This window comes from Mesocricetus auratus, unplaced genomic scaffold (assembly GCF_017639785.1).
Source record: "Mesocricetus auratus isolate SY011 unplaced genomic scaffold, BCM_Maur_2.0 Super-Scaffold_100031, whole genome shotgun sequence".
In the NCBI taxonomy this organism is placed as follows: domain Eukaryota; kingdom Metazoa; phylum Chordata; class Mammalia; order Rodentia; family Cricetidae; genus Mesocricetus; species Mesocricetus auratus.
The window spans coordinates 9,584,423-9,602,497 of record NW_024429212.1 but is presented as its reverse complement, the minus strand read 5'-3'; the positions used below and the strand labels follow the sequence as shown (position 1 = coordinate 9,602,497).

The 18,075-nt window shown below is 41.3% G+C and overlaps 1 protein-coding gene across 2 annotated transcripts in view; it reads right to left on the bottom strand.

Annotated features, from left to right (window-relative positions):
- The window catches only part of Fam155a (family with sequence similarity 155 member A), a 474,912-nt gene that overhangs the window by 146,889 nt on the left and 309,948 nt on the right, over positions 1 to 18,075 (bottom strand). The window lies entirely within an intron of this gene.

The following is an 18,075-nucleotide window of genomic DNA, read 5'->3' as shown; positions in this document are numbered from 1 at the left end:
TCAGATTTTACCTGATTTGCAAGCTATAAGTTCCGAGTATACAACTAAACCAATTAGGATTCCACAGGCCTCACAAATTTCCACAAGTAGCTGCCACTGTGTCCATATATTCTGTGAATTTGACATGCAAGGGCTACTTTTGATCTTTTTATTTAGCTCTAATGCTATCAATAGTAGAAGCCTAGTGTGTACAGAGCTACACACATTACACAAACCAACTGCCTCTCTCTTTTCTTTTTTTCCAAAGGAAATAATTGATGCTTCATCCCTGTTAATGCTTACGTGTGTTTTTTGGTGACAACAACTATACCCAAGAGAGAGAAGTTCCGTGGTCTTCCAGTAGGAAGATGGTTTATCAAGAAACATATACTACATCTATTCAGAGAAGGAAACATCTGAATTGTAAGTATAGTTCACGTTAAATAAAAAATATGCTTCTGAAAACTAACAAAATTGCCCACTTACCTGAGAGATAAATTTATTGTGTCACTTTTAATTCTTTTTCTCTTCACAAGCTAAAAACATTGGATTTATAATTCATATTCTCTGCAAATTGCACGCTGCATAGGCTCTGTGAGACAGACTGTCCACACCTCTTATACACTTTACAGGTGAAACTGGGCTGCTTGTTGTGTTGTGAAGAGATCTTGGGAGTTTATTATCAAAATTATTCGATAATTACTAACGTTTTAAACAAACAATTTGGTCTTATTTTTAATTTCCCCCACGATTTATCTCTCATTAACAATTAAAATAAAATCATATTTGATGTCCACTTACCAGTGAATGGATTATAATTTAATTAGGTACAGCTAAGCAATGCATTTCTTTCCTAATCAGGTACAGGTAATATGGATATTCTATATTGATTTTCTCAATTAGCTCTCCCTCTTTGTGTGTAAACTTAATAAAACAAATGAAGCAAGCAGGACCAGCATGATAGGAAGAAAAGTATTAACAACGAGCAGGCTGAATCGAGCTGATACAGAAAGAAGAACAAGCCACACACATTCATAGATGTTCTCCCTGCTGAGGCTGGTGCCAAGTAAAAGCTGATGTCTTCCTGATCACGCCGTTGGATTGTGACTGAGGTTGCCATGGTTAATCTCCATCCAACACTTGGCTGCAGAGTTCCTAGCAGACCAGTCCTTCCCTGAAAGTCTATCTCCCTGTCTGTAGGAAGAAGATAGCATCCATAGCTGCCCTACATGGCTGTATAAATCTAGTTACATAAGTAAAGTGAAAAGCGGAAGTTCTGGCACAAATTAAGACCTAATTAAATGCTAGATCTTATTCCCATCATTATTTCAAAAGTCCAAAGTTACATAAACATATCTTATCTTTTTCACATCCAACTGAGAATGTAAGAATTTTTTCCTTCTTTTGCTCTTTCTAAATATGAAATTTTTAAATTCAAATCTATAGTCTGTCTACTGTGAAGCAGGGTAATTATTTCTGACACTGCTACTGTAGACTGTTTGAACCAATCTGTCCAGTTTAACGGCCACAGGTGGGATATAAGAGCCCACTGAGTTTCTGTCCCGTTTACTCCCATCACACAACTCTGGGACAGCAGTTCCCTCTACCACTATAAAACTGAAGCCAACCAAATGAGACATGACTTATCGTCACACATTTAATAGGTTTCTGTCAGCCTCTGCTGATTGGGGTTGCTGCCTGTCTGCTGCTCGTTTTTTGACTCGAAAGCAGTCTGCTAGATTAGGAAAAAAATGTCTCCAATGCAAGATTCTGGAGACTGGGGTTCTCTTCAGCATCTGGAAACAAACCCCCACTGCTCCACACATACTATGGCACCACGCTAAAGCTCAATTCCGCTCTAATGCTGACATAACCATGACAACACAAAGGCCAAGCCTTCAAGCCAGCACTCAGTTACAGACTGAGAGTGTGGCCCTTGTTTCCAAGTCTGGAAATTGAACACCTGGTTAGGCAGGTTCCCTGAGTCTACCTCGAATTGGCTGAAAATGCAAATGTATTGCAACGTTAAGCAAGTCACATTGTACTTCCCGTTCAGTCTAAAAGGCAGTGTTGGCATCTGTGGGCTGTCCCCAGGGCCACTGCTATTGCTTCCTTCTTCATTCTGGCTCTCCGAAGCAGCCTTTGCTGCCCGCAGCCTGCATGTCCCTCAGCCCACACCTGGCCGACTCTCTTCCCCACTGGTAACACCTGAACCCACTAGCAGTGTTGTCCTCCCCACTGCTTCTCTAAAACAAACAGATTGCCAGTCTTTGGTCTTGGTATTAAAGGATCAGAGGCGTAATGTAATGCTTCCAGAGTTTCTCTTATGGTACTTAATCATTTATAGCGCGGAACATTTGAAATGTACTCAAAATAGATTTCTTTGCAACTCTGATCTCATGTAAGAGAAAAGCCATCATGTATATTTTATTACCCAGAATATTTTATGTCCATTGACCAGGGCACTGTACTGAGATATGAAAGCTTAGACATCTCTTTTTCAAAAGCTCTATGTTACGAGTTATGTTCTCATCCCTTTGAAAACTGTGAGGGTGCAGCAGGCTACAGAGCCATGCTTATGAATAACTCTGTGTTGATTCTTATCCCTACGCTTGCCTAAAGTTGGGCTCTTTTCAAATACATTCAATTTGGGAAGAATGTTTCCATAAGTCAGAAAACGGAAGCATTTCATTTAAACAAAACAGTTATCCCACTGAACGACCAGAATCTAACTGAAGGCTTCACAACCACAAGGAACAATGCATCCTTCCCTGGATTGAGATGCTGCAGGATTTTCGGGTAATGGATTTTTGGTCATCTTTTTCCAGCCAGTAACTGTGGAGCCTATGTCTCCTCAGCATCATATAAAACCACAGATGGTGGAAGAAGAAAGAAGCCAGACAGCAAAGATTGTCAATGGCTGTAATCCCACATGAACTGGATTTTATCTTTCTTAAGGACAATAGATGTTTCTGGTCAACAATGAAAAGTAAATAAATAAAAGTAAAAAATCGGTCTCACACAAGGCAGCAACAATGCCAGCGAACTGCATGACGGCCATTGCATTTCTAAACGGCCTCTGCATACATGTGAAAAACCAGAAGCCACGATAAGTCTGCAGTCAAATGAAAACAAATCAAAAGCATGCTGGTAATAGTAGGAAGAATGAGAAAGATCAATAGATGACGGCATTCAACATTGCTTTAAGATCTTATGGAGCACCCAACCTACTGAGACCACAGCCATCTCTGAGATGAAGAGAAGACAAGGACATGGTGGTAAATATGATCACCACCTTGAGCAAGTGGGACACTTGGTGACACACCACCAGAAAGCTTTTCCTTCGGCTTTGTGCCCTTCCAATTCTCTTCTCTGCGAGTGGTTTGCTCCCTCCTGTGGGGATGATATTCAACATGGGTTCCAGAAAGTGCCGTCTGCCTTCTAAGATGACAAAAGAATCCTCAACACTTTGCGATTTCAAGCCACAGTGTTCATTCGAGAAGCAAAATTCCCACACCAATGGAACAGTAAGTAGCAAGGGACACGGTTTGAAGAAGCCACACTGTACCTCAGATTCCTGGTTGTCCCTGCTCTTCCCTGTTCATCTCCTTGTATTGCTAAATTCCTACAACCAAACCCTAAGCTGTGCGGCTGGTGGGAAGTAGCTATTTCAAGCTGGATGCTGTAGGGCAGCTTGGGGTCCTGTGCTTCTTCTGGAGAGTCACTGCTGTGGGTCCTGTCACCTTAGCCATCAACTCAATGGCACAGTAAGGGAAAGGGCATCATTGCTGAATCCTCAGTCACCTGGAGGTTCACCAGCAACTCTATACCTTCAGCTGTGCTGCTTCCTGGAACTATGCACACGAATACATATGCAATACACTTAAAATATCTTCAATGCACTCTACTCTGTGTGTGTGTGTGTGTGTGTGTAAGAGCAAGGGGAGAAAAGGGCAGAGAGACAGAGAGAGAGAGAGAGAGAGAGAGAGAGAGAGAGAGAGAGATTGAGAATTATTTTTATTATTTTCAGCTTGTCTCTTTTCTATGTATTCAGTTCACAGCCTGTTTAGAGGTGGTATCTATTATCTTGGGACCTTGGCAGGCAGGTGCCTGGTGAGCACGCTTTCTGTTTGATGTTCTGTTACAGCGAGATACAAAAAAGATCTCGAGAATGTGAGAGGGTCAATAGCTCTAGGAGGGAGGTAAGGTAGACACAGTCTTTAGGGTCTGGGTAGCCCACGGCTAACTTTGGGGCTGCAACGTTGTGCCGATGACAATATAGTTCCAAAAGACAAGAGAAAAATGGAAGGAAGAAAGGAGGAACTCTGCCTTGTCGACAAAAACTAGTAGTCTCCTTTCTTTAAGGCCTTTGTGTGAAGGCATGGCTTCCTAGGAAGTGCTAATGCGAAATGGAGGAAGTTTGGGGAGGTGTGGCTAGTGAAAAGAGGCGTGGCTAGTGAGAAGAGGTGTGGCTAGTGAGAAGGGGTGGGGCTAGTGAGAAGGGGTGTGGCTAGTGAGAAGAGGTGTGGCTAGTGAGAAGGGGTGTGTCTAGTGAGAGGAGGTGTGGCTAGTGAGAAGGGGTGTGTCTAGTGAGAGGAGGTGTGTCTAGTGAGAGGGGGTGGGGCTAGTGAGAGGGGTTTAGGTCACTGGAGGCCACACCAGAACGGGATCCACTCATGCTCTCTTCCCATTCTCTGTTTGCTTTCAGGCCAGAAGGTGAGTGTAGTGCGTTCTTGCCCAAGGCAATAGCAGCAGCCAAGCACAGCGAGGTACCTCAAAAATTGTGGGACAGCGCTAGAATTTCAAGTGTTAAACCTGTGCTGGTCTTGATCATGCCACAGGCTCTATGAGTCCTTTGTATACAATGGCCGTTTTGTTTACAGAAATTCGGTTTCCACGGTATCTTCCATTCCCTATAGCTCTTACAATCCTTCCTCTTGCTCTTCAGCATAGTTGCCTAAGCCCTAAGCCCTGCGAGGAGGGTTTGATACAAATATCCTATTCCGGAATGAGTGTTACAAAGTATCTCACTGCACCCTGTCTGGTTGACTGTCTTAATTACCACTTACTGCAAGACTACACTGGGAAAGTAAATGTTTTCCAGCAAAATATCACTGGCTGTATCCACCACAGGAAGGAAGCCACATTCTTAGACGTTGTTTTCAACACAAAGCAGAACCCATGATTTTGTGTGTGCGCTTGTATTTGTTTTGTTTGATTTTATTTGAAGTTTGGTTTGATTGTAATTTTTATTTTATTCATTTTTTCTTATTTATGTGTTTGTTTTGAGAGAAAGACAGAAAAATACTCTAAAGTTGGATGGGTAGAATGTGGGAGGAATTGGGGAAGGGAAATATGAAAAATACTGCTTAAAAGTTTTAAATAAAATATTCTTAAATTTTTTGTTCTCAGTTAAAACTTTATTTTTCTGTAAAACTCTGTGTAATTGAAGTGAGTTAGCTGAGTGAAGTTTACGAGAATTTGGCTTACACACATTTCCCTTTCTGTTTTTGTGAAAGTTTGTTTCATTTTTAGTCGTGTGTGTGTGTGTGTGTGTGTGTGTGTGTGTGTGTGTGTGTGTGTGTGTGCCCCGCATGAATGAAAGTGCCCACAGAGGCCAGGAGAAGTTGCCAGAACCTGTATAACTGGAGTTATAAGCTTTGGTGAGCTACCCAATACAGAACTATATCTCAGCCCTCTGCAAGAGCAGCAAGCATTCTCAACTGCTAAGCCATCTCATCAGCCTTGAATTGGACATTTTCCTGTCAAAACTTCCCTTGTAAGGGTAAAGGATTTGTAGCGTATCCAAACAATACATCACTCAAATTGGGACACTTTTGAGGGTGAAGGGTGAGGGGCATGACAGGATGAGTTGAGACAAAAAGGAAATTAAGATCTTCTAGCATTCTTGAATCTCAAGGGAAATCACTCTGTTGCAGACTCCTGTTCTCCTAAAAACATCTATGATGGGTTTCCAAAGGAGAATACACAAGGAGATAATTGTGGACAGTAGAGCACCAGCAATAAATGCATGGGTCATTCTGGGTGGGTGGTGGCAGCCAGCTGGTAGCTGGAAGAAGCAGTGGGAACAAGAGCGAAAAATAAAGAGAGAAGTCTAGAAGAACCAGTGATTTTTCAGTCACCATCAGCAAGAGCAGCTGAGAAAGTAACAGGCGGAAATCTTAATGGGCAAGTCTAATGATGTCCTCACTGAGTTGGGAGGCATATTTTAAACTCCTATTATGTGGAAAGTGTTAAGAGAGGTACAAAAATATAAAGCATTGTTTCCTGTACTAAATAAACGAGATTTGGGAAATTGACCTAAGAAATGAAAGTGTTGATTCTAAAGAGCATTTCTATTTAGCGACAAGAAAAACTGAGCTTCTTGGTGACTGTTGCTTGTCTTTCTGTCCATCCCGGGAGCCAGCTGAGGATGTTTCCTTAGACTGGAGATAACCTTACATTTTATGCTGATAGAACCATGTCTACATTATGTGCCTACCTTTTGTGTTGCTCCCTGAACTGGCTAGTTTCTACTCTTTTTTCAGGTTTGATAGCAGAGGGTAGAAATCAAGGTATCCCAATCCTAAAATTACAATCATGGCCTAGGGAGGAGATTACAACCCTCCCAAAGACTCTGAGTATCACAGGAAGGTGTAAGTAACATACACTTTCTGACAGTGATGTGGGAATCTCTAAGGCCAAGTCTTTAAGATCTGTCACCATTAACTGTGGATATGTTGGTCTGTTCATTGCACGTAGACAAGTGTGCAAAAGAAACCTGTTGGTTACACCCAATCAAAAATGACTCTCTGGTATGGATTCGTCCATGGAGGCAAGCCCTAGGACGCATGTCCAATGTGTTTCCTAGCCTGTAGGAATCTCTGTCTACATGGTGAGAGGAACTGTTACTAGCCGCAGCTCCCTTTCCTAGTCGGTGGGAATCTCTGTCTACATGGTAAGGGAACTGTTATTAGAACACAGCTCCCTTTCCTAGTCTGTAGGCATCTCTGTCTACATGCTGAGGGTAACTGTTACTAGGACACGGCTCCCTTTACTTTGACTTTGGAGCCACCAGGACACACGCTATCGAGTTCACCTGTTTTCCATGTTTGCCACACAAGGTAGCCTGTGCCTTTCCGTAACTTTATGAGTAGAACCTAAGACACAGCACCGGCCAGATTATCTAATGGTCAATGAAAATGTGGGAATAAGAAGACATTGTGATGTATAATATTAATATGACTATCTATTTATGGAGATTTTAACATCCTCGAGAGTCACTCAGGGATTGGCATAGAAGGCTGTCGAGACAAATGATGGTCATCTTGAAAAGCTAAATTTGGAACAGTTACTACGCTGTTATGTAATTAAGCTTGTTACAGATGAACTTGATTAATTTTTGTTCATTCTCCTTCCACCAGCTTGACAATATTCCAGAACCAGATTAAAAATGGCCAGTTCTTGTTTACCATTGCTATCCTTTCCAAAATATATTTTTGGTATTTTCTTCCAACTTCACAGTGAAGGGCACAGTTTAAAAATCCATTTTGAAGGAGAAAGTATGGAAGGAACATTTTGTAAAATGATTGTCTTCTATATGTGCTCTTACTATTTTGTCTCTCTGGATCAATAGTTCAAAGTAACTTCTCCCATTTATGCAAAGTATTTAGAAAACCAATATCATTTTCCCACTTAATCCAGGAAAGGAGACATGGAGCCTTGAATGAGGGCACTTAGGACCCATTTCATATATCTCATCTCAATCAACACAGAATGAAAAATAAATACAAACTATACTCCTTGTAAGTATACTTCTCACAGATGTTTCTGAAAACTAACATGGATGTTTATATTTTCGTCTTCTTGTGTAAAATGAGAGGGCAAATACGGCATTTGGTCTTTACTGAATGGAAAGGCAATGCTGACAGTTGCTTCTAATGCAGCCTTTGCCCACATGTTATTGATGATAAGCGATTGACTTCACATCATAGCCAATAACTGATAATCAGGGCTCTATTGATCATTAATGTGCATCCAACACACAGGACATGGGTTGGTATGTACTCAGAACTGTATGAACACAATCATGAATTGAAGGATAGCAAAGTCATGGCCACAATATCCATCCAATTTTGGGAAATCAGAGAAACAAAGTCATTATCCTTAAATATCTCCATCATTGGGAAGCTCTCTTTGCTCACGGTTCCACGTTTGTTTTATGTGCGAGGATGACTACAGAGAATGAAAGAAAGTCTTATGGTTAGAATGGAAAGCTGAGTGGATCTCTACAGGATGGATTTTTCTGTCTACTGCAATGCCCGTGAGTGACATCCCCACAGACTGGGGCAAGCTCGGCTATGCTACAGAAGAGACTTCAGGTACCTATGGAGACAAAGATAGAAACATGAAGAGTAGTCCTTCAAATGCTGCTTATTGGGAAACCAACAATGGTGGTAGACAGCATGCAAAAATATACACCCCAGGGAACATAGTAATAACTGTGTCACATTCTATGAGTTTAACAGTGCTCTTGAAACCTCTATATAAACATGTGTTGCTGTGTATACACAAATAAGCAATTGCTTTGGGCATAAACAATTAGAACCAAAAATGTAGAGAGATGTTGGATAGTCATAATTCACTCAACCTGCACCGGAATTTTCTTGAAATAGCTGAATCAAAATGAACAAAAGAGAACCTGTATATGGTACATTCTCTCTCTCTCTCTCTCTCTCTCTCTCTCTCTCTCTCTCTCTCTCTCTCTCATACACACACACACACACACACACACACACACACACACACACACTTTCTGCTGACGGTTCAGCTCCACACTGGCCAGATCTCCATGGTGACACATTTATCTAAAACAGCGGTTCTCAACCCATAGGTCCTGACTCCTTTGCAGGGATCAAATGACCATTTCACAGAGGTATCATATCAGATATTCTCCATATCAGGTATTCACATATTTATCCATAACAGTAGCAAAATTACAGTTATGAAGTAGCGATGAAAATTGTTCCCTGGTTGGGGATCACCACAACCCCCAACACTAGGAGACAGGGAACAGCTCCACTGGAGCACCCCCACAGTCAAACATTGTCAGTCTACATCCTTTGGTTTCTCATTCCTGAAAGGGTCCAGATCTTTCTCAGCAACATCCTCAGTGTTTAAAGTGATGAGAACTATCCTAAGATGCATCATGAAGAAGAAAATTAAGTAGAGAATACTCACTAATTCCTACCATTGATTTACATAAAAATTAACTGTTATGAATCTTCCCTCATGAAAATAATATTGAAAATGAGACCTGCTGGCTGGTGCAGAGGTGTGAATTCCAAACACTCAGAAGTTGAAGACATGTCATGAGTTTGAAGGCATCCCAGAGGCCAGACTTAGATCTAGACTAAATAACTACAAAACAAAAGCAAAAGGAAACCAAAAATCCGAGGTGAGAAAAAAAAACAGGAATGTTCTGGGTAACCTTTGATTTCAAAGGTGCATTATTTATACCCATCAATCATTGACCACACTTTGTCAACAGTTAATGATCTTTTAAAAAGACAATGATGAGATGATAATGTTTCTTTTTCATAACTGGATAAGGCCACAGAATATTCCCCCACACACACAAAATTACCACTTGAATCAAAATTCTACTACTTGTCTATGACACTCAGTTAACACTACATTTACTTTATGTTTCTACCTCAGAGTACTACACTCAAGTATTGAATAGATTAATGTTTCACGGATCCTCAATTTTTTTCGAACACAATGAGGCATATTAGCATATAGGAATTCAGCTTACTTTCAATTATTTATGTGAATTTAGCCATAGGTTGGGTTCTTTCTTAACAGCAGATCGTTGGTTTTTGGTGGTTTTTCTTACATAATTATGCTTATCTTAGGCACACTTCAAGGATAGCGTGCATCTAAAGGCTAAATCTCAAGGAGAATCTGGCATTCAATGAAATTCTTGGGGGTCCAAATGAAGACTTCCACCTCATCTAGGCTAAGCCTGAAAACCTGCATGTCTATTAAGGCCCCAGCTGAGAGACAGCATCTCAGGAAAGGTATTGTAGAAGAGCTTAGCCTACTCCTAGTTCTTCATTCCTGGACTGCTGATGCTGGAATTTAAATGTGGATGATTACTGGTGCTTAACACCTATCAGCTGACAACAACACCATTGTCATCAGGTAGTTCAAATTAAAAGTCAGTCAGTTTCTGCTGTTTTATTCCCAACCAACTTATGAAATAAAACTAAAACCTCAGAGATTACTTTTGTTAATAGCTAAACATTTCACTTTTTTTTCTACCTGTCAATTAATACTATCTATTTTTAACTTCAGTTTGGGGACAATTGAGGAAAAGTTGTAACCTTTATGTTGTCAAAATAAAATTTACTTAGTAAGGAGACCATAGTGCCTGAAGTGAAGAGAGGGCCCTGGTCCTACCATGAAAATGTCCCCCCATTGAGTTGACTTCAGGCTCAAGTGGAGCTTTTTCAAAGTATCTCATACACAGATCTCTAAGACAGCTCAGCCTGCAATGACATTTATGCTGTTTAGTAGTTTAGGACGTTTGAAAATAAAGCCTGTTGAGAAGGAAAAACAGAATTCGATCTTTATAGAAGCAAAGAAAGAATAGGAGATAAATGTCCTAAACAAAATAATGGGGTGATGACTCAGCCATCATCCACAGTTTAATTCTGATTTTCTAATAATAGGTGTTAAATTCAATATCTCTACTCATGGGAAGCATCTGTTGTAGGAACTATTTTTAATTGGAGCTAAATTTATAATCTATACCAGAACTGTATGATTGGGCAGGTCTGTGGTTTTGAGGCATCTCAAATTACCAAAACAGTTACAAAAAAATGATGATTAAAAATTGCTAAGTTTTCCCACAGAAACTACTTCCAACAAAGATGATATGGATGGAATAAAAGCGCAGTAATTTCTGCTCTCAGTTGTTTCACATTTGCATATAAACAGTGATTCCCACAATAACCTCCAATTAGCTGATTTCACTTTGTATCCAGTTACCTTAGTACCGGTAATGACACGGGCTCTCTAAGAATTATTGTGCAGGGGGATTAGAGTTAATTGAATCGAACAATATTTCAAATTTTGTGAATATTGTTTAATGAAACAAGAAAACACAATTGAAGCTTTGATGACAATTACAAGCAACTATATTTTTAAAAATATTGAAATCTTTCAGCAAAGCAAGAGAGGCACAATGTATATGGGAAAGATGTGCCCAATATACATACAAGCTAAAGTGTATGAAGATACAGCAAACATCCAGGTCCTATCACTATTCTATGGTTTAGACGATTCATACAAATCTGTGAGGGAATCTATTTATTTCGGTATTGTGGAATTTGTTAGTTCTTAAGCTTGATTCATTAATGTTTATTTTTGCTCATAACCCTTTCAACTCCACTGATACAATAAAGAAACTTTCGACCAACACATGTACAATTTTTAAGTGACATATTGAACACCCTCTTCCATTCTTACTACTGTCTCTAACCAAGAGACAAATTACACTGTTGATGGAATTTTAGCAGACATCTATAATTTTCTAAAAAAAATAGGTGTTTTATCTCACCTCTGAATTATCCTTCCTTAGGACTCTATGAAACAATATGAATTGAAATTTCCCATAACACTGAAGAAGCTGACTTTTGAAGATGAAGAAATGCCACACTCTTCAGTGGGAGAGGCACTCACTGATTCCAAACATTGGCTTCTTTTTCAGAGGACCATGGCTTGATTTGTAGACACCACATGGCAGCTCACAAATCTCTTTTAACTCCAGCCCTAGGGGATCTAACACTCTCTTCTGGTATCAGGCACACAAGCAGGCAAATGCATGCAGGCAAAACACACTCCCATTAAATAAATAAACAATACATGAATTCAATTTTAAGAAAGAAATGCCATTCTCCATGTTCTAGACAACTAGTATAATTGCTAACAATGACAACTGTGGTGACCTATGCTGGGCCACACAACAGGGCTTAGAGTCAAGGCTCTACCCTCTGACCTTTGAGTTATGACCTTTATGACCTATGACAAACTCTGGGATAGTCACTGTCTTTAGTTTATGCACCCACTGTTCAGCCCTCCAGGCTCCAACAAGTAACTCCAAATCATAGTCACACAGACTCCCCATCAGTCTGAGAAGGTTACCAAAGGAAATAAATACACAGAAACATAAATAGGGATCTGTTGCGGGTGGGGGGATGGTCAGAGGTGGTAGGGAGGTGGGCATAGTCTGCACACATAGTATATATGTATGTGATTGATATGTATGTATGTATGTATGTATGTATGTATGTATGTATGTCACAAACACATTTCCACTTCCTAGCTTCTGGAATTATTACTGTTAAGGTCCTAAAGAAAAATAGTAGCTCTTGGCTTTTAAGATTTTTCCTTTCTCATAATACAACTACTCTGACATACTACCAGGGCTCCCCATGACCTCGTAACTGTAGTCCATCACCCCAACAGTGCATTGGATCTGAACTAAACCGGCACCCCTCACCTGTCAATCAAACAGAGAGCCGCACTTGTGTTTTCCCCAGAATGACAGGTCTGGTTTCATTGGCCCAGGGTCATGTTCCCCCTTGCACATAGATCCTAGTTCCCCACCCAGATGCCCAATTCTGTCATCTGTGATTTTTTTTCTTTCTCTGACTTCTCATTATGGATCCATAACCCCTGAGGATCACATCAAGGGGAGATGCTGGAAACATTCAAAGCGATGCTTCCAGTTCATCCGTTTAGATTTTCTTAAGCGTTTGTTGTATTATCTGGTTCCCGGCCCAGCATGGCACATGTGTGCCTCCTTTGAGACAGTCCCTTATCTGGGTGCACATAGAGGGTAGTTCACTCTTTAGAAAGAATCTGGGAACAATGTTAGGTCTCAGATGAAAACCATGATGTCTGAAAATTCTAGATTTCCAGACCACTTTATCCCGGGCTCGTTTGTTCTTCTCTAAAATGGGTAATTGCAACATTTCAAAGGCACCCAGAAGACGAAAAGGACATGTTTTCCATAGCTTACATGGCATGTTTGATGCCGTGCATTAGCTAGCTCCTAAGTCAGACTTATCAATCATGGAGAAGAAGCAATCGATTGCTTTAATAAACACTGAAGGCAAGATCTTCCAAGAGGAAAACCATACCTTTTCTCCCTCCAGGTTAAAGTAAGGGACTCAGTTCTTTTTTCAGGAATATTATATTTATGACCAAAAACTATATTCGCTTTCCCTTTTCTACCTTAAATAGCAGAGTGCATTTTTTTCAGTTAGCCATGTCCATATATTATAGGAGATGTGGTCATAAGAAGCTGTTGTGCAAAGAGAAATTGGAAGAAGAATTTTACATCATGCCTTATCAAGTGTGTCAGAGGAGGGAAAGGCTCATGATACACGGATGGGTTTCATGCTCTGGCTTTTCTACATTCCATCTTATTAGTAGTCTTGTTTGCTTGTTCTTAGACAGCATCTCATATAGTCCAGGTTAGACTAGAATTCCTATCTCTACTCCATGAGTTGTAGGACCACAACCAGCCTGGGCTCACAAGTGTTAACAGTGGTTTTTCACCTATAATTCCACACATCAAAATATCATAAAAAAGTCTATCTACCAGGCACAGATAAGTCTTCCTGAAAGACACAGGCATGGAAGTAGGGTATTGTCACAAAAAAAGATGACACTGAAACCTGGTGTCACTTTCAATTCAACTTTAAATTAAAAAAAAAGACACAAAGTAAAGGAAGACTCCCTCTTAAGGCAGTTATTTTGCTAATTAAAATGGATTATTAAACTTATGTGTATTGTATATTTCTGTTACTGTAAAAGCTGCAAGCTGGAGGCAAAAGAGTCTCATCTCCACAGCAGAAACTGCTCCAGGTAGGAAGCTAATGGTCATGATCCCCTTGGCTCTCAGTGAGGTTGGGATAACAAATCCCTGAAAAAATGATGGTTTCAAACCATTTGCCCATGATAGTCTGTGGCTTATCGTTGAAAAGAAAAATTAAATACATTAGTAATGACTGCAATGCTCACAGAGGGCCGTGAAAGCAGTTTTTCTTGTTAAAACCAGCAGAGAGAGCAAGTGAAAAGTAAGTAACATGGGCTCATGAACAGTTTAGGGAGCAAGTTCTGGTGCTAAGTAATAAATAGATAGTGATGACGAAACATCAAGAATGTTCCTGAATGCTCGTAATGCTGTGTCCTTACAAGTTTTTGTTTATCCACTGACAGTTCCATACACACATAGAATAAAATTTACTCATTCTTCTCTCACCAATTCACCGATTCCATAGTTTCCAAACTCTGAATGCATGTGTGTGTGTGTGTGTGTGTGTGTGTGTGTGTGTGTGTGTGTGTGTGTGTATGCATGGGTGTGTGCCAGTATGTGTGTGTGCATATATGTGTGTGCAAGTGTATTATTTGTGCGGAGGTGTGTATGTGTGGCACGCATTTGTGTGTGACCCTCACTGAGGTTAGTTAGTATTGCTTATACAAATTTTAAGATTGCTTCAAGATTATGCATAAGAGTCTGCTGGTTTTTGTGCACTCTGACATTTGCTTATATCCCCAGTACTGAGGGGTGAGCAGAGAACAGGTGGGCACACCAATCTGCTAGAGCCTCACACAGCCAACCAGTGCGTTCTGTGTTCTATGAGAAATGCTGTCTAAATAACCATGGTGGAGAGCAACAGGGGAAGACACCAGATGTCAAACTCTGGCCTCCAAACACACCACACGCACACACACACACACACACACACCAAACCACATAAACCAGGAGCACACACATACATCACGCACATCACACACATACAGACACACACAAACATGCATCACACACACACACATATATACTACATCGATACCACACACACAGCACACAAACACAAACACATACCATATACCCACGTATGTACACACACACCACATACACATACCCCATACACACACTCACCACATACACATAGGAACATAAACAAAATACAAAATAAGACAAAAGATTGCCTGTCCCCCACTAAGGTCCTCCTGTCCAAGTTCTAGGTGGTCATATGTCGCTTCACCATTGGAGTTGCTGAAGGGAATGTGCCGTGTGGCTGCAGGGGCCAAGGTTGTTTTCTCTGCCTTGAACAGTGTCTTTGAGTGTAGGTCCATTGTCTCTGCCAATGAAACATTGACATTATACCCTTAAAACAAGAGCGTATTAGGTGCCATTGGGAAGGCACTGGAAATGACTTGTAGCCTTGTGCAGTCTCTAAGGTGAACCTGTCATCTAAGAATATGAAGGAGTGCTTGTGGAGAACTTGATCAAAGAGTTAAACACACTCACACAGACATTTGTGACATACATACACGTATACACATACATTAAAGCTACTAAAGCACTTGAAATTTCTCTTGGGCAACTGGGAAGTCAGACTCTAAATATCTCAGAGGGAAGTGTAAAGCAGGTTTTGTGTGGTATTTAGGGGCACACAATCTGGAGGAAATGTCAACAGGTTTCAGGAGCTTTGTGTCAGCTGTGTTCATGGATCTGATTTAGAATTGTAAACGGGGAGAGCATAGAAGACCTGGAGAACTCATGTCATTCTACCTGAGAGCTAAGCAAGCACCACCCTCCTGCCTGAGAGTTTTCTCTGTATTAAATCTGTATTACAATAAGGAGCTTGGGTTGTAGAAGGAAGTTTAAGACGCTAGACTCTAGGATTTCCACTGCCATAATATTTTCACTGGCAGCAAATTTAAAATACATTCAGTCAGCCAATGAGCAACAGAAGTGCTGGAACCCTGCTCCTTTGGGACCCTTGGGTATAGAAGTCACGTGTTTTCTTTTATAAGTAGGGTATCTCCCTGTACTGATTCCAAATCTCAGAGGAGCACAACCCTGAAACTATGCACAGGTATTAAAGGATGCGTGTGGGATTCCTTTCTAACCTCAGCTTGGTTTTTAGAGATTCTTAGCTGAGTATAGGGTACAGGTGGAATGTGCAGTATTAAACTGACAAGTACTTAATACTCATCAGACATTAGGGGTCACCGCTCACTGCAAACACTCTGCTGGACACTGTGAAGATGTAATGGAGGGCCTGCAGGGCTGACTCTCATCCATCCTTCAGTTTAGCAAGAAATGCAGGCATCACAGGGCACTTTGCAATTAGCATGTCACCATGATGAACAGGATGCTGGAAAGGAAGAAACAGTATACGAACAAGCTTGTTGTACCACATCACATGCATATGTACACAGAGACTCACACATGCATACACACACACATGCACATTCATACACATACCTATGCACTCTCTCTCTCACACACACATGCCTGCACCTAGCACTATATTATTACAATGAAGTTTCCGTAAGAACCTAACTCCCAGCCGTGTGGTGGTGGCACACGACTTTAATTCCAGCTCTCAAGAAGCAGAGGCAGGCAGTTCTCTGTGAGGTCGAGACCAGCCTGGTCCACAAAGCTACAGAGAAACCCTGTCTCGAAAAGTTAAAAACAAAAATGAACCTAATTCCCCAAGGATGAAAGCAGCAGGCACCAAGTAAGTAGAACCCTGGAACACAGCCATCTCAGGCGTTCAGAACAGCTTGGAGAGGTGAAGAGAATGCAAATAATGGCAGGAGACACAGCTCAGCAGCGTTCACTGCTTAGCACCAATGTCAGCGTTAGGGGCTCATAAGCATCTGTAACTACAGTGGCAGGGAACCCCTTAGCTTTCATGGGTTCCTCTACTCAACCACAGACATACCCACATGCACACACACACACACTCACACACACACACACAAACACAATGAGAAACTTTTAACAAATGCAGGAAATTCTACAAACGCCTGAGGGGAGTAGGCATGGTGGAGGTCATGGGGTCACAAAAGAAGAGTGACTGACATGTAGACACCAAGAGTGACCCAAGCTTCTCTGTAGACTGAGAAGAACAGGAGGCCTGGGATGTGGCCTGATCTTGATTTTTAAGAATTTAGCACTTGCCAGATGATTCCTGTATTCAGCTGACAACCCCAAAGCCAAACAACCTTGGGCCCAAGTTACTGAGACAGACTTTTTGACACTTAACCAGCTTTACAGATGAAACCCAATTTTGTCTGGAACCTCAGCAGTGATGGCTAAAACTTAGCAAACATCTGTTGACACCAAGCACCAGGCTGAACATGTCGCAATGATTGCAGCATTTTACCAACACAGCTAAACTTCTGAGAATCCGTTAGCACCAGCACTTTCATCTAATGGGGAAAATGTGTTGTTGGGGGTACTTCAAAAACTTGCTCTGTTGAAAAAAAAAAGGCACCCTGCTTTGTCTCCAGGATGCCCGCCTCCAGAACAGGCAGCCGCTCGCTTGTCACCCATTACAATATTGATTCGTTGTTGCTGCCAAGAACTGCCACCACTGAGCTCTTGGGCTGTGTCTAGTTTCTCTTCTCCAGCATTCTGAACTTCCTTAGCAAAGGACTGAAGCTGTAAATTGCTCTGTTCGGTCACCACAGCAAGTCACAAGTGCCTGGCTAGTTTCTTACAGCATTTGATGTGACACACACTTCACTGTGACCCAGAGCTGAGGCTGTTTTACCCCAGAAGACAATTATGCATTCTGTGGCTGCATAAAGAATATTTACAGGCGGAGACCATGGTGCTGCTGTAAGACCCTGAGTTTGCATGCCTTCCAGAGTCCTGACTCAGAACGTGGAACTTCTTTTTCTTCTTTCCTCTTAATTCCATTGGATGCAAACCAAACCCCAAGTGTGCTGTGCCTTTTCTGGTGTCTTGGGCTTGCTGTTGCCATGAGGGTAGTTAAATAGCCTAACTAAACATACATACATGAATACACTCATGCATACACACACACACACACACACACACACACACACACCACATGCACATGCACATCCATGGCCTGCTCTCCCAAGCATTGCAGCTGGTAGAGAGCAGGGACAGCTCTCCTCTTAGGAGCCCAAGGGCAGCTCTTCCCCCTGCCTAAGGCGTTGATGGGTGGGGGCAGGAGTGATTTAAGCTTT